The sequence below is a fragment of the Perognathus longimembris genome, chromosome 18 (assembly GCF_023159225.1).
Source record: "Perognathus longimembris pacificus isolate PPM17 chromosome 18, ASM2315922v1, whole genome shotgun sequence".
Lineage (NCBI taxonomy): Eukaryota > Metazoa > Chordata > Mammalia > Rodentia > Heteromyidae > Perognathus > Perognathus longimembris.
This window is the reverse complement of record NC_063178.1, coordinates 29,947,383-29,973,118: the sequence shown is the minus strand read 5'-3', so window position 1 is coordinate 29,973,118 and position 25,736 is coordinate 29,947,383. Positions and strand designations below refer to the sequence as shown.

The window sequence follows — 25,736 nt, the reverse complement described above, 5'->3', positions numbered from 1 at the left end:
TTGACCTAGGAGCCGGTTGCATCCGTAATTCTACAACCAAACATGTTTCCAGATGCTTTCAATGTCCTGCTTGGACAGTTCACAGAGGCTGCTGTGTCGGGTTTACTGTTTGCTGAGATCACCTGGGTTCCTGCTTCTATTCCACATGGCCTCAAGCTATCTATTGGGTATTTAAAAATAAATATGACTCTCTGTGTGTGGTGTGTGTGTGTGTGTGTGTGTGTGTGTGTGTGTGTGTGTGTATGTGTATGAGAGAGAGAAAGTATCCATCTACATATGAGTATTAATTCTTGAGCTCAGGGCATCTTTCTTTATTTTATGTTGATTGTCAAGTTGATGTACAGTAGGGTTACATTTACATACCTAAGGTAATGAGTACATTTCTTGTCAAACTTGCTATCTCATCCCTCATTTTTCTCCCACCTTTCCTCCTCCTGTATTTCCCCCTCCCTCCAATTTTACAGTTAGTTTACAACATATCTTGTAGTTATTACTGTTGCATTGGTTCACGTTTACCATTTGTCTCAACATTTTGAAGTTCCCCTTCCTTCCCTAATTCAGACAAATATATATATATATAATATATAATATATATTATATATTATTTTATATTATATATATTATATATATATTATTATATATTATATATATAATATATATATATATATATATATATATATATATATATTACCGAGGGTATCAAAATCAAAAACAGTGACAAGAGGGGCTAAACCATAGGGAAGATAAGCAAAAGGAAAAAGGAATGATTTCATTTAGCACGTTAAAAATAACAACAATGATAAACCAATTATTTCCGTATCTTAGAGTTTGTTTCACTTCACATCATCTTATGTGATCATAGGTACTTAACTACTGAGCTATGGTGTTTAACAACGGCTTTCAAGGCCCCCTGACACCCTGCTAACATGGACACATAGCCTTCCTTCCAGTCTGAGCCCGCCTATTGTGCCACCTGTGCTGACCTCGAACATTCTCAGTGTTGTGTGTGTAATCAGAGGCTAGCTACAGTTTTTTCACATTGCATTCTTGAATTCCTCCAATGAGATTTTGCTTAAATAGTCATGCAGTGTAGGGTTTATTGAAATATATAGTCTTGAGTCTTTGGACACATTTGTTGGAGAAGTTCATCTTTTTGTTAGGTTAAACATTTGTTTTCATGTAGTATCCATCATTTGATTCTGGACATCATCGCCATCCATTGTCATTAAAAAGTAGAAATACCTCTTTTTATGACAGTTCTTCAGATGTTTGAAATCGCAGATTGTATTTCCCACTACTTTCAGAATAAATGTTTTTATTTTTAGGATTAATGCCCTTGGATTATTAGGCAGTTGGAGTTTGTTTTTCCTTAGAGTGCTTGCTTGCAATACCAGATCTGAATAAAGCTGCAGTTTGGTCAGAGAAGAAAACTTCAGTTCTGTATATCATACTGCATACTAAGGAACCTCCAGTTGCAGTCATATTCTTTCTTTACTTGTACTTCTGTCCACAGACATAGAGGTCCATGCTGATTTAAACTTCTGATTATTTTCATATATGCCACTAATTCCTGCCTTCTCTACTCGTCATTGTACAAGTTTTAAAGGGAAGGAGCACACTGAAGCTTTTTCTATCATTTAATTGGAGAAAAGAGTCTCATAGACTCCTCTACCTGGGCTGGCTTCCAAATGTGATCCTCAGATCTCAACCTCCTGAGTAGCTAGGGATTATTGGCATGAGCCACTGGTGCCAGGCAACTTGTCACATTGTTTTTCCCACCAAATGTCCATCCAATTTGTAGAAAATCAAACTTTGGCTTTGTCAGGATTGATTGCAATCATGATCATTTCCATGATTTCCAACTCTGGGCTTCATAGGACTAGGAAATTTGGTTAAAACTGCCTCGTTCATGCCAAATCTTAGGTCCTTTTGACTCTGTGATGATAGTGTGCTAGAAATGAGACTGGAGGGAAGAACTCAGAGGCCCCTTCATCTTCTGCTTTTGTTGCTCTCAATCTGTTTATGAGGGCCTTTAGAAGTGTCTTCTTAGCCACGATGCTTGCATCAAGCATCTTTCCTGAATAGCCATACTTTTAACTATGGTCCTCCAGAGAATGCTCCCTTTTCATGTTAGCAAATGATACAAGGAAGAAGGTTTTCAAGGTTCAATAAATTACATGTGCATGAAATCAAACAGATGTAAGCACGTTTATTAGTGAAAATTTGTGAATGGTGAGTCACATTTCACAACAGCAGTGTACCATTTAGGAAACCCAAGAGGTTTAGAAAATTAAAATGTATTCCTTTGGAGCAGAATATATGTACATGTAAATTCATCAGAAAAATATTTTCCTCTTAAATAATATGGTTAAGAGCAATTAGTTCTAAGGACTGATGTTTTCTACCATGGAAATAGGGAGGGGACATAATTTACAACTTTGCAGGAATTTAGTTGACATTGTCCAGGGTTAGTAAAGTGAATCTAACGTGAAGCGTGCTTGCCTAGCAAGCATGAAGCCCTGGGTTCAATTCCTCAGCACCACAGAAACAGAGAAGGACAGAAGTGGTGCTGTGGCTCAAGTTTCAGATTGCTAGCCTTGACCAAAATAAGCCAGGGACAGTGCTCAGGCCCTGAGTCCAAACCCCAGGACTGGCCAAAAAACAAAATAAAACAAAACAAAAAAACTTAATCTCAGATATGCAATATAAAATAGTCCGAAGCCAATGATCTTACCTATCTATGTGTTTGTCTATGTCTCTCTCTTCCTCTCTGTGTATACTCTCTCCCTTCTCTCTCTGCATTATTTGCCCCATTGAAGTCGCATTCTACTGTTTATAATTTGCTCAAATTTCCCCTGATCACAATTTCTTTTTGTCCTTCTTTTTTTCTTTATTGCTAGTCCTGGGGCTTGGACTCAGGGCCTGAGCAGTGTCCCTGGCTTCATTCTGCTCAAGGCTAGCACTCTGGCACTTGATCCACAGCACCTTTTCTGGCCTTTTCTATATGTGTGGTGCCAGGGATTGGAACCCAGGGCTTCGTGTATATGAGGCAAGCACTCTTGCCCTCTATTTATCTTTTATAACTTGGCGCCCTGCTTTCGTGTTCTCTTCGCGAACATCTTCCACATATATTGCTCATGTCCCACTAGGATCCGCTATGTATTTCCATTCATTAACCAAAGTTAACAGCTCCTCCGTGGCTCTTTTCAGGGAATTGGGTGCTGGCGGCGGGTGTTACTTTGTATTCTGGGCCTCGAGCCTCCTGTGAAGGCTTCTGCACATCCGTTTTTGTAATAGGCCCCTTTTTCCTACTCATGAAGTTCTTGCACCCCTTTTATGTGGCGGACTCCCTGCCCTGCCTCTTACTCTTGGATTCCTGGGTTCTAAAGGAGATGGGAGGTACCTGTGTACTGAGGTGTGCAGGGACCCCCAAGGTACAATGGTCAGAGTCGAATCCTGCACCCTGGGAGGGCTCCTCACAACCACCTTCTGAGCTCATGTCACCTACTTACCTTTTGGTATTAAGATCCCAAAGAAGAGAACAGAAAGCAGTGGGTGGAGCTTCATGTTTGAGGGCCCAGAGGCAGTGGCCAGTGACCCTCGATGGGCTCCTGGGCTTTTCTTCCCTGGGGGGGAGACTGCACCTCCTCTGGACAGTGAAACTTAAGGCACAGAAGGGCAAAGCTGCCTCTGCTGGAATGCTTCTGAGCTCCGGAGCCCTGAAACTCAGTGAGCAATTAGCCTAATTACAGGAAAGGAGTGGGTACTCATTTCCTCTTTCTATGCACTGTGGATTTCACCAAGGGTCAGGACAAGTTGCCCCTTTTCTTTGTTGTAACACTTATAAACATGATTTCTTATTTATGTTTTCTTTCCCATTACATGCTGTAATGAAAGTTATAATTCAGTGCATGCATACAATGTGTAAGGAATGATAAAGTCAGGGTAATCACGGTCTGTCTTGGGAAGGTTCCAATTTTTTTCTAGGATTTTTTTTTGATGTGGAGAGGGTTTGGTGCTGGTACTGGGGTTTGAACTTGGGACCTGAGCACTATCCCTAAGCGTTTGTGCTTAATTAAGGCTAGCACTCTCCCACTCAAGCCACAGCTCCACTTCCAGCTTTGTAGTAATTTATTAGCGATTAGAGTCTCACAGATTTTCTGCCGAGGCTGACTTTGAACCATGATCCTTGGATCTCAGTGTCCTGTACAGCTAGGATTACAGGTGTGAGCTACTGGGCAGCTGGCACTCTTCCAGGTTTTTGTTGTTGTTGTTGTTGTTGTTTGTTTGTTTGCTTGGTTTTTTTACCAGTCCTGGTCCTTGGACTCAGGGCCTGAGCACTGTCCCTGGCTTTTTTTTTCTCAAGGCTAGCACTCTGCCACTTGAACCACGCCGCCACTTCTGGTTTTTTCTATATATGTGGTGCTGGGGAATTGAACCCAGGGCTTCATGTACATGAGGCAAGCACTCTTGCCACTAGGCCATAGCCCAGCCCCTCTTCCAGTTTTTTGAGATGTGTAATGAACTGTTTACTCTTTTGTGAATTATAACGTTAGAACTACATTTCTCCCTATAACTCTGTGGGCCTGGGCACTGTCCCTCAGCTCTTCAGCTCAAGCAAGGGTCTCATTCTTCCACTTGAGCCACAGCACCACTTCTGGTTTCTGGAGGTTAATTGGAGAGAAGAACCTCTCGGACTTTCCTGCCTTTGGACCACGACCCTCAGATGTCAGCCTCCTGAGGAGCTAGGATTACAGGTGTGACCTGCAGACTGCTCGCACTCTTCCTAGCCTCTAGTGACCACTACAGCACATGAATTCTGTGATCAACTTTTTTAGCTTTCAGCAGTGAGTGGGAACACAACCACATTCATCTTTCTATACCTTGTTCCTTTCACTTGACATGTTCTCAAGTCCTGTCTATGCTTTCTGAAAGGAGAACAGTGTTTAGAAAACAACACAAGGCACAGTTGGAAAAGAGTTGTCAGTGTTATGCCAGATTTCTGATCCCCGTAGACCACCAAGGAGCTAATACAGATGCAAACGCACAAAAGTCTTTGGAAGCTGGAGCCTGGACTCCCAACCATCACCAACACAGCGGATCTGAATTGAGAGACCAGACCCTCAGACAGGCAGGGTTTTTATTGTGAGTACTGCAGGGGCAGGGTATTTCAACTTGGCAGATACTTGATTGGATGGCATTTAGCAAACAAATTTTGTTCTATTTCTATTGGGTATCCACCCTTTCAGTTATCTATTTTGGCTTTGATATCGGGAACTGGCCTCGATATCAGGAATTGACAACAAGTGGTCACGTAGCACTGATGCAGGGATTTGTACAGGGGGTAGAGCAAGACACAAATGGGTTAAGCAAGCCATTTACAGAAACTGAATATTGTGGTCAGGCTGACCTAGTGATATGCCCAAGTCGCTAGAAGACGACCAATAAGACCACCGAGAGCCAGACGTTTTGAAATGCAAAAGCAAGGCTTTATTCAGGCCAGTCATATTATCTTTAAGCAGTTAAGGAGTTGCCACTTAATAAAGCAGTTTATTAATATGATTTATCTTGATCAGTGTCACACCTTTCAACATTTTCACCCATCCCTCTTTTCCCTAAAGTCTTGTTCATTTTATTTTTTGGCCAGTCCTGGGGCTTGAACTCAGGGCCTGAGCACTGTCCCTGAGCTTTTTCCTCAAAGCTAGCACTCTACCACTTGAGCCACAGCATTACTTCCAACATCTTCTGTGTATGTGGTACAGAGGAATCGAACCCAGTGCTTCACGCATGCCAGACAAGCACTCTGCCACTAGGCTGGCCATATTCCAAGCTCAATCTTGCTAATTTTGTAATGTACATTAGATTCACAACTGCATTCTCCCAACCTCCCGCTGCCATGCCTCTTTTTTCTATTGCATTTGCAACATCAGAATTATCTTTAAAGCTGACCCTTGCTACCCTGCCTGAAGTATTATGTACTCGGCCACAGGAGATGGATCCCAGCTGCACACATGGAAGGAGAACCTCTGGATTCAGAAGGGATAGTCGTGCTTTGCATTACATTTTCTGTTGTCAACTTTCAGACCTGTCTGTTTTACGCAAAACTTGTATATTAGCAGTTGCTAAAAGTATAAAAAGGATGTCCTATGCTCTTAAATACCCATGACTTTTCTACTCTTTCCTTAACATGTGAGGTTCTGAATTCTTAGGAAAAGATGAGAAGATATTCCCACTGGTGTGAAGCCAGTGCATCTGTTCTCCTGGGCATCATAGCCAGGAGCCCCTTCCGGTTATTAGACAAAGCGGGAGCTGTTTCAAATGCTTGCAAACCTCTTTACTCCAGCGCCAAAGTCATACTGAGGCCCTAGCATAGGAGCCGTGCCAGGACAGACAGGCAGAGAGGCCCAGCAAAGAGTGTTTCCAGGCCAGACTCCTATCATCTGGAAACTCTCAGTCCACTGCCCCAACACTCGGTCCTTCGGCTGCACTCTATGCTTAGAAGTTGCACCCAAATCCAGGGGTTCCTTCTGCCTTTTAAAAATCCAGTCAGCCAAAGCAGAACTTGGACATGGGTATGATTTACAGCACTGTAGCCATCATAGTCAAAGACCTTCCAAATTTCTGGAGAGACCCCCCTTCCCCTTTCATGTCACAGGAGAGAGACGGACTGTTTGCTCCTGACATCCTACCAGGCCCCAGGCCTGCACTGTTACCTGAGCTCCTCCACACACAATGATGTTACCTGGTAGAACTTGGCAGAGAATGAAGACCATGAGGATGGCAGGCTTCATGGTTGGAGAAAGGAAAAGCTTATTTGCCGGAGGCAGAGAAAGCTTCCATCTGTGGCTGTCTAGAATGAGTGGAATGTCTTTATCTGGGCAGAGAGAGTCCCTTTGTACCTCATTAAGAGACACTCAGGGACAGAGGTGCTCTTGGTGTACTGAACAGCCTTGGGTGAGAACTGAGAGTTCATGCTGGCCTGAACCCTCAGGGCCTTGGGAAGATGTGGTCACATAGTTCTGACCATAGAAGGTTGTGTAGTAGAAACACAACCTACACTCATTATGCCAGCAGGTGAAGTCTTATGTAGTAAATTACGAGCAGTGGGGTTATAAATGAGCAATGGTTTTAGGTAGTGTTTCTGTCCCCAGGGTCGCAGTGGGAGCTCTGTTCTGTCTGAGTAGCATGCAATTTGATCGCACTTCTCTGAATGAGGATTTGAGTCTGAAGTATGAGGAGCAGGAGACAGAGGCAATGTTAATGAGTAAAGGGGCGTGCCCGCAGGAGGAGAAGACAAAATGGAGCATGGGACCAGAGACCAGGCCAGGAATATCAGGGCAATCCACAGAGCCCCACTGTTCCCACTGCAGGGCTCATGTAATTCTGTAGAAGAACACAGTGTCTTTAGCCTCATCGTGACAATGTACATTTTCCTTGTAATTGAGTACCAGCCCCGAAGTTTACCGAATGGACTCTTATGCATTAAATTGTTGTTTTCAACAAATACTTAGATAATACATGGAATACTTAGGTAAAAATACTTAGATATTTCTAAGGGTAAATAGTATTTTTTCACCCTTGGAGGTCATGGAGATAAAGCTAAGGGCCTGAGCTTTTGAGATCAAGGCTAGTGTTCCACCACATTCTTTTCCCGTGGTTAATTGGAGATGAGTTCCCAGATATAATTAGGGTCCTGATTGTCCCTTCTTGTTCCCCTAGATTGTTTGCATTGCTTATCTGTAACCACTTTTATTAGGAGGGGCCCTAATTAATTTCACTGTTTCCTGTTACTACTGACTACTGGAGCTGCTTCTGTAAATTCGCTGGCTTCCCTGTAAAGCAACGCGTGTGGTTTTCCCTGTCTAATCCCTGCTGAAAGAAGGCTGGCCTTGCACTCTGCTGCCTGCCCTGTGCAGTGTGGTCCTGAGATAGTAAAGGCTGCACACCCAGCCGAGTTGTTGAGCAGAGTTGTTGATTGGGTGGAAGTGCGCAGGTGGGAGGAGCCAGGACTTCACTTTCCCCGGAGCAGGAAATCCTGGGCTGGAGGCAGCCTCTGGCTTCTTCCTTCCTCCATGCTTCTTTCAGCATAGTGCTGGGACTGCCTGGGAGTGAAAGCCTAGAGGAACACAGTCTTGGGATGATGGCGTCCCTGATGAGTAGCAAAAGCCTTCCTTAAAGAAATGAGACTTTGACATCAGGTTTTTGCATCTTTTTTTCTTTTTTCTCTCAGTGGGAGGACTTGACCTCGGCCTCAGCGCTGTCTCTGTCCTGTTTTGTTGCAGGCTGCGCTCTACCACAGGGAGACACAACCCCACTTCGTATTTCCCAGTGGTTCACTAGAGATGAGACTCTTGAGATGTTTCTGCCTGGGCTGGCATTGAGGCTGGATCCTCAGATCTCAGCTTCCTGAGCAGCTCAGAGGGGCTCAGCTTACAGCCTAGAGCCAATAGTGCTCCGCTGCATTATCATATTAAGTACAAAGAAGACTTGTTCACGAGTTGAAATTCCATGTAATGACTCTGAAGTAGTGGTCACTGCTCAGAAAATTCTCCCGCTACTAAACTATCTGTGTACTGTGGCCTGCAGGACACTGTTGGGTGGAAGGAGCACAGGGAATGTCTTCCTTCCTTCCTTTGTTGGTGGCCTCGTGGGAAGTGGCTTGTCACGAGTCACTGGTGAGGGTTTGTGAAGTTTTCTTTAAATGTAGGGACGCTTCATTTAGGGTTCTTGACTTTGTGGAATAAGAATTTCTGGGCAAGGCAGGATGGTAAGAAAACGTAGCCGAGCTTAATGGAGTAAGCAATCGAAGTAGCTGACAAACAGAAGGGCAGTAGCACCTACTAGCAGATTATGGATGCCATACGAATACTCCTAACAGCCAAGGATCGGTCTCCCTGTGTCTCCTGCCCAGCCCCACACTCTGTTAGAGTGCCACTTCCCTTCTGCTTGTGCGTTTGTCTGCTTGCCTATTTGCTTCCCTGTGCAATCAATAATGCTCTGCCAAGTTCTTACCATGGAGACTTGTCCAGAAGTTCTGATTCTGTGATTGAAGTCAGGGACCCTAAGAGTCTCCACTTTTAAGGGAAAATTTCACCCATCCTCCCCAATGTCCAGTGACTCATTAATCATCCTGATGTGTGCAAGTGACTTAGTGTGGTGCTAACTGTTATGCCTAAAACTGAGTTCACACCTCTTCCCACAGGCTAAAAGGCAGGGCTTTCGGCGGTTCCACGGGGAGAAAATAAAAATTGTCATCAGCATTTTGTATTTACTAACTGCTAATTTTGCTTCTGTAAAGCTCTTTGTGACTAAGGACCTAGGAAAGACCATAAAACAACCTGGGGCAGATGGTTTTCAGAAAAAACATAAACACCCATAAGAGTGACCAGCAGAGAAGAAAAGCAAGTTTTAGAGTTACCAGGACTCCCCCAGCCAAGTGTGGTTTCCAGTATTTTAACCCTGCAGCTTTGCACTATCCCTCTTGCTACACCCTTATGGCTTAACCAACCTATTTTAAATGTGTTGGTCCTTTGATCTGTCCAGATTCCTTCCCGCCGCCAAATGTACCAAACATGCTTTAGAATTATTGTATAAATTTCCCGCGGTGTGTGCTGATTTGTTGAAATATGCTATGGTGTATGCTAAGTCCTTGCCTCCTCCCCCCAAAAAATGTATAAAACAGCGGAAAGCCCTAGGCTCATGGACTCTTAGCGTCCGGTTGCCAAGTGCACAGAGGACCAAGCTCAAGCTTGCAATAAAGGCTCCTTTTGCTTTTGCATTGTTATGGGTCTCTGGTGGTCCTTTTGGGGGTCCAGCGTTTGAGCATAACAGTGGTTCCTCTCCCCAGTGGCCCAGGTTGGTGTGGAGACAGGGCATTGCTGAGGGAAACTGAAAGCATTAATCTAGCTCAGTCACAAGCAGTTGTTTGTTTGATCTAACTTTAAACCAGGTTGTAATGGTGGAAGAATCCGAGGGAGGGGACTGCATGGCTGCATGGTCAAGCTAGCCACACATACCTAGCCAATGAGATCACAACATCTATAGAATATGCTAAGCCACACCCAGGTGGCCAATGGAGTTACAACCTGTTACATAGTATCTGCTTGAACCAACCTATTATCTAGTTAGAGTTGGCAGGTGCATTGGAGGGGGGTTGGGGAGGATGGTTTCTATTGTTTACAGTGAAGGAGGAAAACTTCCCTGGCTAAGAAGTCAGGGTAGAGCCCTCAACTCTGAAGCTCAGGGCTGAGGGAGATATGGAGATGGAGTCAGTTTCTGCCCTCTTTCACAGGCCAGATCTGACATCCAGATCTGGCCTCCATCACCATCTTGATGTTTGATGACAGGTTGTTACCTCTAGGAAACTTCATGAACAGAATTCAGTCTGAAGGTATACATGTAGGAGGAAATGGGAATAAATATAAAATATAGGAAAAATGAAAACATTGGGTAAAATTTTGAAAATTGGAGAGACCCCAATAAAGAGGCTTTTTTTGTAATAGGGAAGGTGGATCTGGCTATCGCCATCACTGGCCACAAAGTGAATTGCACTACCTGCCATCTTGTCTTCATAGTGTACCTGCTGGCCTATAGTTTACTGAACCTGTCCGTCAAGCACCTGGGTCTGGGAGCTTCCTGTGACCCAACCCCCAGACCTGATCCTATTTAGGGTCAGGCCAGCTCAGGTGCCATTGTTTGCTTCTCCATGTTTGCTGCCCCGCGGCCCATCTCCTGGCTCGTCTCCAGTCACCATGGCATCCCAAGACAGCTCTCCATTGGTGCTGGATTGGTTTGCTGGTATGGTCTTTCTTCTTTCTTCCCTCTCTGGCCTGTTTCTGGACAGTGTTACGGGTGTGTGTGGGCTGCAGGCCTTTGTAACAACCGGCTGCCTGCAGACTGCTAGTGCTCTAATAAAAACTCCAGGACTGGGGCTGGGGATATGGCCTAGTGGCAAGAGTGCTTGCCTTGCATACATGAGGCCCTGGGTTCAATTCCCCAGCACCACATATACAGAAAATGGCCAGAAGTGGCGCTGTGGCTCAAGTGGCAGAGTACTAGCCTTGAGCACAAAGAAGCCAGGGATAGTGCTCAGGCCCTGAATCCAAGCCCCAGGACTGGCCAAAAAAAAAAAAAAAAAAAACAAACTCCAGGACTGGATCCTTCAATATGTGGCTTCTCTCGGGTAATTTACTATAATATAAAACACTTTCCACTTGGCAGAATGGAAACAACAAGAAGAGAGACAGTGATGTATAATCCATGAGTTTGCATAAACACTGGGGATGAGAGGTGCTCTCAGTAATGAATGGAGATCACTGGTCTCTCAGTGTCCCCGTGACTGGCCTGGGAGAAACTGCCAGTCTTAATGACCTTGAACCTCATTTTGACCAACCCTGTCATGATTTGTGCCCAGAAATGACACCATGAAGAGCCCATGCTGTGTGGGAACTCCTCAGTTCTGAAGAATGTAAGGATCTCCTCCAGCTGCTCTGGACTTTGAATAATACAGTGCAGGCTTTATGTTCTCAACGAAGGAATGACTACTGTGTTGCTTGATGCAGTTGCACAGGATATTAGGGCCTGGGCTGCTGTGTTTGCAATCCAAGCTACTCAGGAGCCTGAGATCTGAGGGTGGCACTTTTGAAGACAGCCTAGTGAGGCAACTCAGGAGACTCTTATTCTGTTGACCAGCAAACAGCTGCAAGTTGGAGGTGTGACTCAACTGTTGGAGCACTAGCCTGGAGCAGAAAAGCTCTGGTATAGTGTCAAGGCCCTGAGTTGCCCCTGAACCTGCAAAAAAAAAAAAAAAGAAGCATATAATATTATTGAAAGATTTTACTGAGTGATACCCTTAGGTATACTTATGGCAACCATCCATTGTGTCAAAGTTGCAAAGTAGCTAAACATTTTTATGACCGGTTTTCAGGAATTGTCATCTTTACTTTTTTTTTTTTTTTTTTTTTTGCCAGTCCTGGGGCTTGGACGCAGGGCCTGAGCACTGTCCCTGGCTTCCTTTTGCTCAAGGCTAGCACTCTGCCACTTGAGCGCCATTTCTGGCCATTTTCCATATATGTGGTACTGGGGAATTTAACCCAGGTCTTCATGCATGCTGGGCAGGCTCTCTTGACACTGGGCCACATTCCCAGCCCCTCATCTTTACTTTTTGACAGTGCTGGGGCTTGAACTTTGGGCCAAGGCACTGTCCCTGAGGTTATGTGGCTCATGGCTAAGGCTCTACTGCTTGAGCCACAGTGCCACTCTGGCATCTTCTGTGCAGCTTACTGGAGATGTGGGTCTCTGAGACTCTCCTTCCCTGGTCTGGTTTGGAACAATGATCCTCAGATCTCTGTCTCCTTGCACCAGAGGCAGGTGAGGGTTTGTGACATTTTCCTTTTAACATAGGGATTCCTCTCTTAGGGTCCTTAACTTCAATCCCAGAAAAAGAACAATTCACAGTGATTAGGAAACTTGGCTGAGTTCTACTGAGGAAGTAAGCAAGCCAATACACAAAAAGCATACAGAAATGCAGAAAGGAAGGGCACACTCTTAACAGAGTGGGGGTCCTGTCTTGGAGAGACAGAAACAGGCAATTCCTTGGCTGTTGAGAGTATTAGCATGGTAAAGGCAGGGGGTGTGACTTTAACTTTATGGCAAGATAGGTGTTTTCCCTTTGCCCTAATCACTACTGGTGTTACATCTTGAGTTTCTGGGTGTTTTGGGGCTCTCTTGGCAGGTGGAACCCATCCTGCCATGGAGCAGTTCCTTTTCCTTGAGATAAGGAAAGCCCCCTGTTGTCTACATTTTGGTTGGGGGTTGCTTATGTTTGGGGGAGCGTTTTACTCAGGAAGGCATACATCCTGCCAAACAAATGTTATTGCTTGGGCTGAGAAATGAATCTCTCAGGAAGGGATGCATCCTCTGTGTCTCTGAAGCTTAGATAGTGCTTATATGTTTCTAAACACCAAATTTCTGAGTTGTCCTCACCGGGCCTCATTCTTCTGAACATATCCTGCCTCATTTTCCCAAGAATAACTGGTCCCTTAATCTTAGGAGAAGTTGATGGACTAGCTTTAAGCTTGAGTTTTTTTATTCTTGGCAGACTGTTACCCTGCTTCCTTTTCCATAGTCGATTCTGCCTCATACCTGAGTGCAGTGCCTGAGTGCTTCTAGTGTTGGAATGGAGCATAGGTGACTCACAGCAGTAATTCACTCTACTCAGGAGGCTGACACCTAAAGATCACAGTTCAAAGACAGCTTCGGCAAGAAAACGCATGAAATTCTTTTCTCCAATAAATTATGGAGAAGAAGAAGGAGGGAGAGAGAGAGGGAGTAGGAAAAGGAGGGTGAGGAGAGCTAGGGGAGGGAAAAGGAGAATGAAAAGAGGAGGAGAAATGGAGGAATGGATGTGTAGCTCTGGTGGGAGAATATTCAGTTTTAGCAAAGGAAACTCTGAGACAGCATGTAGGTAATGAGGTCAAAGCCCAAAGCCTACACAAAGTTTATTCTAAAGGAGTCATAACCATGTGGCTCTGAATGCTGAGGACTGGCCACTGTTGCTCAAAGCCCTGCAGAGAAGTCCCCCAGAATCTTATCTCTCATCAGCCACCAAGAAAAGCTGGAAGGAGAGCTCTGGCTCTAGTGGTAGAGCACAAACTAGCCTTGAACGACCATGCTCAGGGTTAGCACCCAAGACCGGAGTTCCAGTCCCTGGAGAGGAAGGAGTTCCATGTGGAATGTGGTTACTCCATATCGTCTCTTCCACATGCCATACAGTATTCCGGGGTGCGCCTTGCTCATTCGCCCTTCCACAGCACCATGCCGTTGGTTTTTGGGGTTTTTTTTTTGGACAGTCCTGAGCCTTGAACTCAGGGCCTGAGCACTGTCCCTGGCTTCTTTTTGTTCAAGGCTAGCCCCCCGCCACTTGAGCCACCACGCCACTTCTGGCCTTTTGTATATATATATGGTTCTGGGGAATCGAACCCAGGGCTTCATGTGTAGCAGGCAAGCACTGTTGCCACTAGGCCATAGCCCAGCCAAGAACCCTTGTTTTCTGTGCATACCCGGCCTCCCCTCTACGTACCTCAGTTGGCGTCATCTCAAGGCTTGTCTGTTGAACTTGTCCCTGTTGCACTGTTTAATGGGAACCGTCTTGGGTATTGTAGGAACCTCTGAACTTTGAAGATGTAACTGTGAACTTTACCCACAAAGAGTGGGACCTGATGAACGCAGCACAGAGGAAGCTGTGGAGAGATGTGATGTCAGAGGTTGCCTGTATGCTGGAGTCCATCGGTGAGTACTGGGACCCTTCCAGTGCCCATACATACTTATCAATGTGAGTGTATAAAATAAAGCACATATATATGTGCATAAACATTCACTCAGCTTCTTTCCACTGGAATTTCCACTTGAATTCAGCCTGTGAGAATATACTTTTGACGGAAGCTTGTATTTTAAGGCAGAAATAGAAACTGTGTGATTACTTCTGAATCCACCCTTAGGATATATATTGTATTTTCCCATTGCTTGTGAACATGGAGTTACACTAACAGCACCTTAATCTAATTTGGAGCCACTGTGGGATTCCTGAGATTCAATGTCTTATCTAGATTACAATTATATTGTATTCTCTTAACTATTCTATTTCCAATTACAATCCTAGCTACACAGGAAAGCTGAAATCTGAGGATGGTGGTTTGAGGCCATCCAAACAGGAGAACTCTGGGAGAGTCTCTTACTAAGCACAAAAAAGCAGAAAGTGGGGCTGTGGCTCAAGTGGTAAAGCACGAGCCTTGAGGCAGAAATCTCTGCAACAGCATACAAGTTCTGAAGCAGCAGTGATGACAGAAATTATCATTCATGATTGTGAATATGACATGAGGTGCTTTTTCTAAGAATTGTTTTCTTTCCTTTGATTCATTGAATGACTACACAAATGCAGATTTAGGTGCTTTTAAAATCTCCTCCAGGTTTCACACCAGGAATACTTTTAAACATTTTTTACAGGCATTTCCATTCCACCTGGCAAAGATGGCCGTCTTTGTATACAACAAGTCAGCTGTAACGTCCACGTGACCCCGTCAGTGGTAAGTTACACAGATGTGACTCCTGTAGTGACCAGTAAAGACCTGGCAGTGGACAGAGTAGCTAGAAAAGCAAGTGCCTGCCTCATCATTGAGCTGAGGAAATTTTTTGGATGAAAGCTCCAAATACCTTGAATTTCTTAAGGAAAATAACAGGATTTCAAAACCTTCATCTCAGGGTCTGAGAATGTGGCTTAGTGGTAGAGTGTTCGCCTACCATACATGAAGCCCTGGCTTTGATTTCTCAGTACTATATAAACAGAAAAAGCCAGAAGTGGTGCTGTGACTCAAGTGGTAGTGCACGAGCCTTCAGCAAAAGAAGCTCAGGGACAGTGCCCAGGCTGGGAGTTCAAGCCCCATGATTAGCAAAAACAAAAATAAAAACAAACTTAATCTCTTAAACATTGGACCTGGGTACTGTCCCTCAGCTTCTTTTACTCACGGCTAGCACTCTACCACTCCAAGTACAGCACTGCTTCTAGCCTTTTGTGAATACTTTATTGGAGGTAAGAGTCTCATGGACTTTCCTGAACTGGCTCACTTTGAACCATGATCCTCAGATCTCATCCATGTTGGTAGCTAGGATTACAGGCATGAGCTATCAATTCCCAGTTATAATATGTTTTATGTCTAGGCTAAGTAGTCTAGCATTCTCATGTAGAGAAATGGCCCTGGAGATGAATTTGAACAATTGATGATCATGTTTCATCATTTTCCCACAGCAGAAATCTCTTTATCTGCAAGATTCACTTGACAGGAATGACTCGACAGAAACGAAGACTCACAACTCTTCATTGACACAGAGTTTGCTAAAGGATGCAGAAGACATCTCCTCTGTTAGCCTACACCGGGGAGAGAACGACCATGAATATTCACGTACTCCTGAGCACCTGGAACACAACGAAATTGATCATCTTCATGGTAATGGCATTATGAAAAATTCGTTAGACATTAGACATTGCAGTGCGTCTCTCGAGGAAAACAGACAGTGTGACTGTGGTCTATGTGCTAAAGTCTTTGTTGAGAGCAATGAACGCTGTAAACACAATGTAACTCACACTGGAGGGAAATCACATGTTTGTAGTTTGTGTAGGACAGCCTTTGCTCCTTCAAAGTTCAGTCACCATACGACTGCACATGATGGAGACGAAGTGTGTGAGGATAGTGACCTGGAGCATGTACTTGGTCAATCCAGGGAGCTCAGTTGGCAGGATGGAGGAGAAACTATACAGGAAGTTGATGAGAGCCACCTGTGTACCACCCCCTCCATTCATCCAAGTCACTTCCAGCAGCTGGAGGACGTGCCCACTGGAGGAGGGGCAGATGAAGGTCCAATCCATGTGTGGGAAGTGGTCACTCCGCCATCTCATCCTGGAAATCAGGAAGAAGCACCTGCCAGAGAGAAAGCACAGGCATGTCCTTCCCGTATGGAAGCCTCCCAAAGGCCAAGTGACCTTAAGACACATAAAAGAACACACACTGAAGAGAAACGGCATGAATGTCACATCTGTGGGAAAGCCTTTAAAAAGTCAAGTGTCCTTAAGTCACATAGCATAGTGCACACTGAAAAGAAACCCTATGAATGTCGCATCTGTGGAAAAGCCTTCAAAAGGGCATGTAACCTTAAGACACATAGCATAGTGCACACTGGAAAGAAACCCTATGAATGTTGCACCTGTGGGAAAGCCTTCACTACGCCATCTGATCGTGCAACACATGAAAGAATACACACTGGAGAGAAGCCCTATGAATGTCACTTCTGTGAGAAAGCCTTCACTCAGCTCTCTCACCGTGACATACATGAGAGAACACACACTGGAGAGAAACCCTATGAATGTCGCACCTGTGGGAAAGCCTTCGCTGCCCCATCTAATCGTGCCACACATGAGAAAATACACAGTCGAGAAAAGCCCAATGAGTGTCACTTCTGTGGGAAAGCCTTCATTATGCAATCTTCTCGTGATGCACATGAGAAAATACACACTGGAGAAAAACCCTATGAATGTCGCACCTGTGGGAAAACCTTTGCTGCATTATCTCACCGTTCCACACATGAAAGAACACACACTGGAGAGAAGCCCTGTGAGTGTCACTTCTGTGAGAAAGTTTTTGGTTTGGGCTCTAGCCTCTTTCACCATAAGCAATTACACACTAGACAAAAAAATGATGCGTGTCATCAGTGAGTGAAATCATTCAGTATCTCATTTAAACCTTGCCAGGACAAGAAATGAGACCAATCACACAAATGCAACCTGTGTGTGGACCGTTTTGGTACACCCTGTAACCTTAGAAAGTAAGAGCAATCCTACAGGAGTCTCATCTGTGTGGGAAAGTCTTCAGTCAATCAACTCATCTAAGACAACACCACAGGACATATACTATACAGAAACCACCGATAGAAAGCTTCTTTGTGAGAGGCTTTAGACCTGACTTCATGGGTGAGAAGGCTATGAACATTTCAGCTCTGGGAAAGCCTTCAGTCATCAAGGAGGGTTGGCTCCCTCAAAGAACAAACACTGGAGAGAAACCATGAGTGTCACTCGTGGGAAAGCTGTGAACTCCTCATATCCTCCTCATATACAGAATCAAACGATGCACACTGATGAGAATCCACAAGAACATTTTTCATGTGAGAAATCCTTCTGTCTATAGTCAGCCCTTCAATGTCATGTGGGAATACAAAAAGGAAAGAATATAGCTGTGTGGGGTATTATATCTTGCTTGTATATTATGCACATGAGAACTATGACTATGACTCAACCTTTAGTGTAAATGTAAATATAATGAACTAGAACCAGAAAAGCCACCTAGAGACCCAAACTCAGTTTGGCTAGTCAGTCCCTATGCACAAACACATTTAAAGTTGTATGTGTGTAATCTGCTTGGTATGTAGCAAATGTAGGAGTCTGTAGTTACAATGTTAGTTTCAAATACCCTAAGTGCCTTTGCAGAAAGGAAACTCCTAATCCATCCTTAATGGAGAAATCTTTCCATCTATGATGTTTTTGTGTGTGTGTGTGTTTTGGTTCTTTGTTGGTTGGTCTTCTGACTTGAACTTGGTGTGAAGACTGTCAACTATCTTTTAGCTCTTTTTTCTCTAGGCTAATCCCGGCTTTCTAGGTTAACTGGAGAACTTACCTGGCCCGGCTGGCTTTCAATTTTGATCCTTAGATAATCAGCCTCTTGAGTTGCTAAGATTACAGGAATGAGCCACCAGCACTGGGATACAATGTATTTGTAAGAGGAGAGCACGTCACTTGACATCCCTCATTTGTCTTTAATTTTGTGAACAAATATTCATCTAAGCACCAGGTATGGCATGCAAAAAAATCCTGAAGTAACAAGTTCTAAAGACACTAAGTATTCCATCTAAATGAATGATGAAATTATATAATTGATAGCTTTTTTATTTCGCAGCCAAATTTGTGGTATATGTAATGTTCCATATTGTATATGATGTTTAGTGTTGTGAGTGATGAAAATCTCAGAGTGGATAACGATGTAGTTTTCAACAGTAAGATTTACTGAGGAAGCTTGATCTTAAAAAGAAAGTGGACTCATTTCTGATTTATTGGATGTCAAAGTGTCTTTAAACAATATATATATGTATGAATATATATGTACAATAGTGAGATTGCATAAAATTAATAAGGAATCATCAGATGTAGATTTGGATGACATTCAATCCAAACTAAAGGTCAACCAGACAGAACCTAATTTGCAGATAGAATTAGCAATACAGATTTCAAGTAATTGAGAGACTAGTTTAAGAAGATCTGACATTTATTATGTTATACTTTTTATCATGAAGTTTAAACCAGAACATTGGATCTGAACTCCTTGATAGGTGGGAAGATATTCAGCCCTTACTTTGGGCCATCCCTTCCTTCAATATACTTTCCACTGAGATAATTTCCAACTTCTTCATGTTAGCAGAAATCCCCAAATGTGCTGAGAAACACAGCACAGGGTTTTCTCTCCTTCCCAAGTGTCTAGGAATGCCACAATTATGTCAAAGGTGAGTGCCTGGGTATGCAGCTTAAGGCATTTGGGGCTCCTCGGTCGTCCTCACCACACATAGGTGTTACCATGTCTGTTGGTCAGGCCCTCAGAATACTCCTGATGTTTGTCCTTCAACATTTCCTTTGGGCAGAGTAATGGTGGGAGCTCCTCTAACTCAAATCATCATGATAGCCCTGAGATAACTTACCTAAAATATATGGAAACATATATCATTCACATCAAAAGTGCCTGGCCCGAGTGTCACAGATATGGAATCCCAGCTTGTCAGGAGGCTGAGAACAGAAGATTTTTTTTTAACGCCACCCTAGGCAAGAAGTCTATGAGACTCTTACTGACTGCCCCAAAGTCAGCTCTGCAAATGATGGCTCAAGGGGTAGAGTGCTAGCCTTCAGCAAAGAAGCTCAGGCCCAACACACAAACCCTGAGTTCAAGCCTAAGGAATCAACAGAAGAAAAGAAAAAAATTGAGAAGCTCCTTAATGAAAGAGTTTACCAATTTTATGTAACTTGTCACTGGTGTAATATTTTCAATAATGTAGAAAAAGTGTTCTTTTCAGTATAACTTCTCAAATTACCTGTATTCTGGTTACTAAAGAGCATGTCTTTACAAGTACCAGACCGTGCTTAGAAAGTATATTAAATAGCGTTATAGTTTGCTGTAAGATGAACATACATTTTTAAAATTAGAAATAAGTGACCAAATGTCAAGATACTGAGATTTTTCAAAAACGTTTTTACATGTGCTTGTGTATCTAATGTGTTTTTAATTTGCTTAATAGGATATAGTCATGTTTTTGTGTTTTGATAATGTAATATTCCCAGTAGACATCTGCTTTTAAAACTTTGTCCCCAGTGGACTGGGCTGTTGTGGAACACTTGTAGACTTCTGGGTGGAGGAAACAATTCATTTGGGGTATGTGCTTGAAGGCTATGTCCAGGAATCTCTTCTGCTCACCCTCCTCCTCCTTGCCCTCCTCCTCCCTCTCCCTCCCCTCTCCTGCCTCCCTTCTCTCTGTAATTTTCAGTGTCTCCCTCAGCCTCCTTTCTGGTTGATAGGAGGTGTGATAATTCTCTGCTCCATTTTCCCACTGTGGTCACATTGTGTCCAGTGCATGGATCTCAGGAACTGAGAACACAATCCTTTGAAGTAATGAATCAAAATAAATCCTTTGTCCCTTAAATTGTCTGTTTCCTGAATTTTTATTACAGTGATAGAAATCAACACCAAGATGAAAAAGGTATACAAAAGGAGGAATCCAATTAGCAGGGGTGCCATGCTGATGAATACAGGGTGTTTGGTGGTAGAGAAAGGAAAAGATCAAGGGTATGAGGTGGGAGCGAGGGGGGGATGTCTCAGGAGGAGTGGCCACCAATCTCTCAAAGTGGCATTGGAGGATTTAGCGAGTTTGGAGTGGCGGCTGGGCTCTCCATTCTTAGCTAAAGGTCATATTCTCCAAAACACTGATGCTCAGGAAGTGTCTGCGAGAAGAGCAGAGGCGAAGATGCAGGAAGTGATGGGGAATCGTGCTCAAGTCCTCCTCAGCCTTACTGAGCAAGCGGCCACTTCGCTGGGTGGTGCACAAGACTGGGACAGAACACTCAACCCTCCCTGCGGGCAGACCAACAGAACCCCTAAATTTACAAAAGTTGACTGGATATAAGCAAGTACCCTTCCCAGAGGCTGACTTTGTTTGGGTCTTCTTAAAATGGTCTTCTGATTTACAGGTACTCTTGGTAAGTTCCTTGTTTCAGCTGCAGTATGATAAATTTACTTGAGTTGGAGACAACAATGAAGCCAAAGGGATAATTTTGAGCTGGGTGCTGGTGACTCACACTTGTAATCCTCGCTGCAATATTTTTTAATTTATTTGTTAATTGAACACAAATTTTTTTGACAAGGTGTTGTGCAAAAAGGGTACAGATACACAGTAGGGCAGTGTGTACATTTCTTGTGATATCTTACACCCTATTCTTTCCCTTATCTAGGTCAGGTAGACATATATACAAGACACAGTGTATCAAGAACATATACAGTAGCCACGTGGCCACGCCCAAGAAAATTTGCCTAGGGCTTTAAATGTAAGGCCGGTAGGTTCTGTGTCTTTCTCTGTGGGACAGTGTCCTGCCACTGTGTTGTGCTGACCCTATCAGGCCCCTGTTGGGGATTTGCTGGTCGCTGATTCAGTGTGGCATGGAGGCTTATTTCTTCTTTGGTTCTTTTTTCCATTCTGCATCTTGGTCAGAGGAGCTCACCTCTCAGGCAATTCGCCTTCCTGTGTGGACCACTCTGGGGCTGGTGATGTTGAGGGGTGGCCTACCCACTTGTGCGAAATGTGCCAAACTAAGTGGGCACGGGCAGATGGAGAGCTCTGCCCTCCAGTGTAGGTGCGCCTACCAGAGCGAGCACTGTCACCGGGGCCCCGCCCACCTGTGTGCTGTGCGCCCACTACAACGGGCGCTGCTGCTGTGGCCCCATCCACCTGAGCGGGGTACGCCTACCAGAGTGAGCCCCGAGTTGTTGGGTTGTGCTTGCACCCTCCCGCGAGTCCGCTGTGGAGGGCAGTATGTGTGGGGCCCAGTGGGATCAACTGTCCGGGCGCAGATTAGCGCCCTCAGACTGTACCTCCGCTGCGAGGGGGGGCGCGTGATCAGGCCCAGGTGTCCCTGCTGTGCTGGTATTGCCCACCAGCGCCTGTGATTTTAGTTGTAAAAGTCCTCGAGGTGCATGCGCCTCGGGTGGGGCTTGCACTGCCTGCCATCCCCTGGACCCTGTTGGGAAGGGGGCAGGGCCGGTGCTGCCAGTTCAGGCTTCTGGGCAACCTTGGGGCTGCTCCGCCCTTCCCCTGCTAAACTCCTGTGACTTCCCAAAGCCTGATGGGACCTTCCCTCCTGATTTGCGGGTTCTTTGTTCCCTCCAGGTGGGGAGGGAGAGGGAGGGAGATCTAGCTTCTTTGTAGGGTTTGGGTCTCTGATAGCTGGTCTCCTGTTGGGAGAGGGGGTAATGGGGGACTCACTGGTCCTGGATTGTGTGTGTGTCCCGTGCCACCGTTGGTCCTTTGGGGTGGCGAAAGATCATGGTGGCATCCCTGGCTCTCCCCTTCTGCACCGTTGGGTTCCCCAGCCGCTTATGTCCATTCCTGTGTGGACCCAAACTTCCCGTCACCGCCGTCGCCTGGTGTCATGTTCCACACTCTCCCTGGTGTCTGTGGAGTCCTGCTGTCTCGAATCTGCACTCCCAGTGTGAGGTTTGGACAGTCGGTCTGCCGATCGATTGCTGGGTCCCCTTTCCCAGCCTGGCCCTGTTCGAGCCAGGGTCGGCTGGTGGGGGGAGGGTGCACCGGAGATTCTCCGGCTCCATGTAGGTTTTTGGCTCTTCTTTTTTGCTCCTTTTTGTTTTCCTGCATTACTTTACTGCTTCTGGCTGCTGGTTTTGCTGGGTTCTTGATGGGGTCTTGGGTGCTGGAGTTCTCAGCTCGTTATTCAGTTGTTACCAGTCCTAGGGCTTGAACGCAGGGCCTGAGCACTGTCCCTAAGCTTCTTTGTGCTCAAGACTAGCACTCTACCTTTTGAGCCACAGTGCCACTTTTGGCTTTTTCTATTTATGTGGCGCTAAGGGATTGAACTCAGGGCTTTGTGCATGCTAGGCAAGCACTCTACCGCCAAGCCACATTCCTAGCCCATAATCCTAGACTAAGAGGCTGAAATATGTGGATAGAGGTTCAAAGATATCACAGGCAGGAAAGTCCATGAGACTTTAATCCCCATTAAATCACTCAAATGCCCCAAATTGGGTAGTGGCACAAAGTGGTAGTGCAGTAGCATTGGAGAAAAAGAGCTCAAGGGACAGTGCCAAACCCCCAATTCAAGCCCCATTATGTACCAAAACAAAAAAGATTTTGCTAAGCATCAGAAAATCTGCGAACATTTGCGCTATCATGTAGAAATCTAAAAATCAGCTGTGCACCAGTGGCTCACACCTGTAATCCTAGCTACTCAGGAGGCTGAGATCTGAGGATCGAGGTTAAACCCAGCCCAGGTAGGAATGTCCCACCAGGAAACCGGAAGTGGCACTGTGGCTCAAGTGGTAGAGCATTAGCATTGAGTTGAAGAGCCAGGGATAGCACCCAGGCTCAGAGTTCATGCCCCCCTCCCCAAATAGAAGTTTAAAATTCACTCAAGGGCCAAATCTTGAAGAAGGCCTGTCCTCTTATTAGTCCATAGGAAATAGATCCATCGCAAGTGGAAACTAGAATTCTAAGTTGTCCTCTTCCAGCCCCTGGCACAGAACTCTGGTTTTTAAACAATTTTCTGAACTAGTGGTGAGGATTTTGTCTTTTTACTCTTTACCCAATGCTTGAATTTGGATCACTTTTCCTTTTTAAGATAACCAGCTTGGATACCATAAAAATGTTGACTAAGGGTTTATGCAAAAGACAATATCTGGGCTGGGAATATGGCCTAGTGGTTGAGTGCTTGTCTCGCATACATGAAGCCCTGGGTTTGGTTACTCAGTACCACATATATAGAAAAAGCCAGAAGTGGTGCTGTGGCTCAAAAGGTAGAGTGCTAGTCTTGAGCAAAAGAAGCCAGGGACAGTGCTCAGGCCCTGAGTTCAAGCCCCAGGACTGGCAAAACAGAAAAAAGAAAGATATCTGAGTTTTGAATTGTGTATTCCATTGCAGGTCCAGAACACATAGTTCTGTTCCAAAATGCATTTTACTTTTAGAGTAGTCACAAGATTTCATAAAAAAAAACAAACCCCAAAACTAAAGCAGGTCTCAGAGCATATGTAGATAACACATAGTTCAGGGTATCTGAGCCTCTCTGCAGCCCTCTGGCTTTATTTACATGCACACCTTGTCTGGGTCTCTTTTGAACCTAGAATTACTTCTACTCTCTTGATGGTAGGTGGCACTCATTCTACATTTCTGCTGCCAATTTGGTGCCATAAAAGGTGTTGTAGAAGAAGTAATGAAGAAAATGGCTACTGGTTTCTTTAAAGCACCATTAATAGTGTTGTAATTTCTCAGTCTAATCCCTTAAAATTCCTCAGCTTCTCTCCTCTGCCCAGTGGAATTCCGTGGCATGCCACAATCGGGTTGACTGGCACTCCCCAGCCAGGCTGATAGCATCCCGGGGAGGCACAGATGGCTCAGGGAACCCAATGCCAAGGGCTAACACAATTACACAGTAAGTGTGTGCACATTTTTCTGTGTAATAGTCACATGCCAAGTCATCACAGAAAACATGGCTATATGGTGCCCCGATGGCAGATGGAGCCCTCGGGGATTTTCCATGTTTTAAGGGTACCTTGCTCCTGCCCTGTCTCCCAATTCACTGGCAACAAGCCAGAACTGGAGCCCTGTTTCATCCCTGAGTGACAAAGCTAAGGGACCATCCCTAGGCTGTGACTTCAGCACACACGAAAAGACGACAAAGTTTATTGCCATCAAGTCAGACCAGTGCTAACATCATCTTTGAAGAGCTATTTTAAAACATTTCAAAAAATCACAGTTGTTTTCTTCAGATAGCTTCAGGAGTCTACAGGAAGCCAGTTTAACTGAGCAGAAGCAGGTCTCTTGTGATGACAGTGATCTGGGGAAGACACTGTGCTGTGTTTGGAAACATGGACTCTAAGGCTGGGCAAGTCAGGGCAAAGAACAAGTTGCAATTTGGTATGGCCCCAATAAGGCAAGAATCATAGCACTATGAGAGGGGTTTTGTAGGTATCCATTTCTTAACAAGTTGAAGCAATTTCCTCATGCAGATATTTGCCTTTGCTCCTAAGAGTTCTATCTGCAGGCCTGCCCTCTGTTCTATCTGCTTCCAGAACACTATGTTTAGACATGTACTGAGAATGTAAGACTAAAATCTTGAAGATGGAACATGAGGATAACTAACACAGTAACTGCCTGATATTTTTCATCAGATTATCTGTGTTGAGGAGATGGAAATTTATGACTTCAGGGTGCACTGCTGCTTGACTAATCCATGAAATGATACATATTTACAGCAAGTAACCAGAGTGAATACATCATGTTACTCATTATGTAACCAACTTGAATTTTGATAGGCACTCTTTCTTGGTGAAAGTTGACATTATAGATCATACTGGAAATGGATGATATTCTAAATATTTCCTAGCTGTGAGGGTGAGGGAGAAAGAGAGAGATTGATTGACAGGTCAGGGTAACTTTTGGAGCAGTACAAGTTAGTGTCTAGCAGGGAGTCCGTTAGTTATGTAGGTCAACCTCTTCCTATCGCAGACAGAAACTTGGCAGAAAAGTTTGGTATGAAGGCAAACCTCTGTTTAAAGCCCTGGCTACAACTGTAAAACTCAGTGCCTGAATATCCATCTAACGTTGCTGTCCTGTTCCTTTTTTTCTATTTTTCTCATGTTATCAATTAATAAAGTATAGAACAGGCTATGTGCCTGAGAGATGGGACACAAAGACAAAGCTGATCACTATTTCCATCCAGGAGATGCTGGTGGCTGAGGAAGGGTATTTCCATCTAACATTAAAATCTGGATCAACATAACATTAAGCAGCTCAAATTTCTGAGGTGTAAGAGAAGATTCAGAGAGCTTTGCTCCTGGGATGTCACCAGCCTTGTGGAGCATCTTCTGTTTCGC

General features: G+C 44.6%; 1 long non-coding RNA gene across 1 annotated transcript in view; it reads right to left on the bottom strand.

Annotated features, from left to right (window-relative positions):
* LOC125366726 overlaps positions 1–5,449 on the bottom strand; it is a 9,877-nt gene extending 4,428 nt beyond the window's left edge. The window contains exons 1-2 of the long non-coding RNA XR_007213961.1: positions 5,440–5,449; positions 4,211–4,212 (exon numbers count right to left, since the gene is read on the bottom strand). This is a non-coding gene — a long non-coding RNA (uncharacterized LOC125366726). The remainder of the gene's footprint in view (positions 1–4,210; positions 4,213–5,439) is intronic.
* Positions 5,450–25,736: the final 20,287 nt, after the last annotated feature.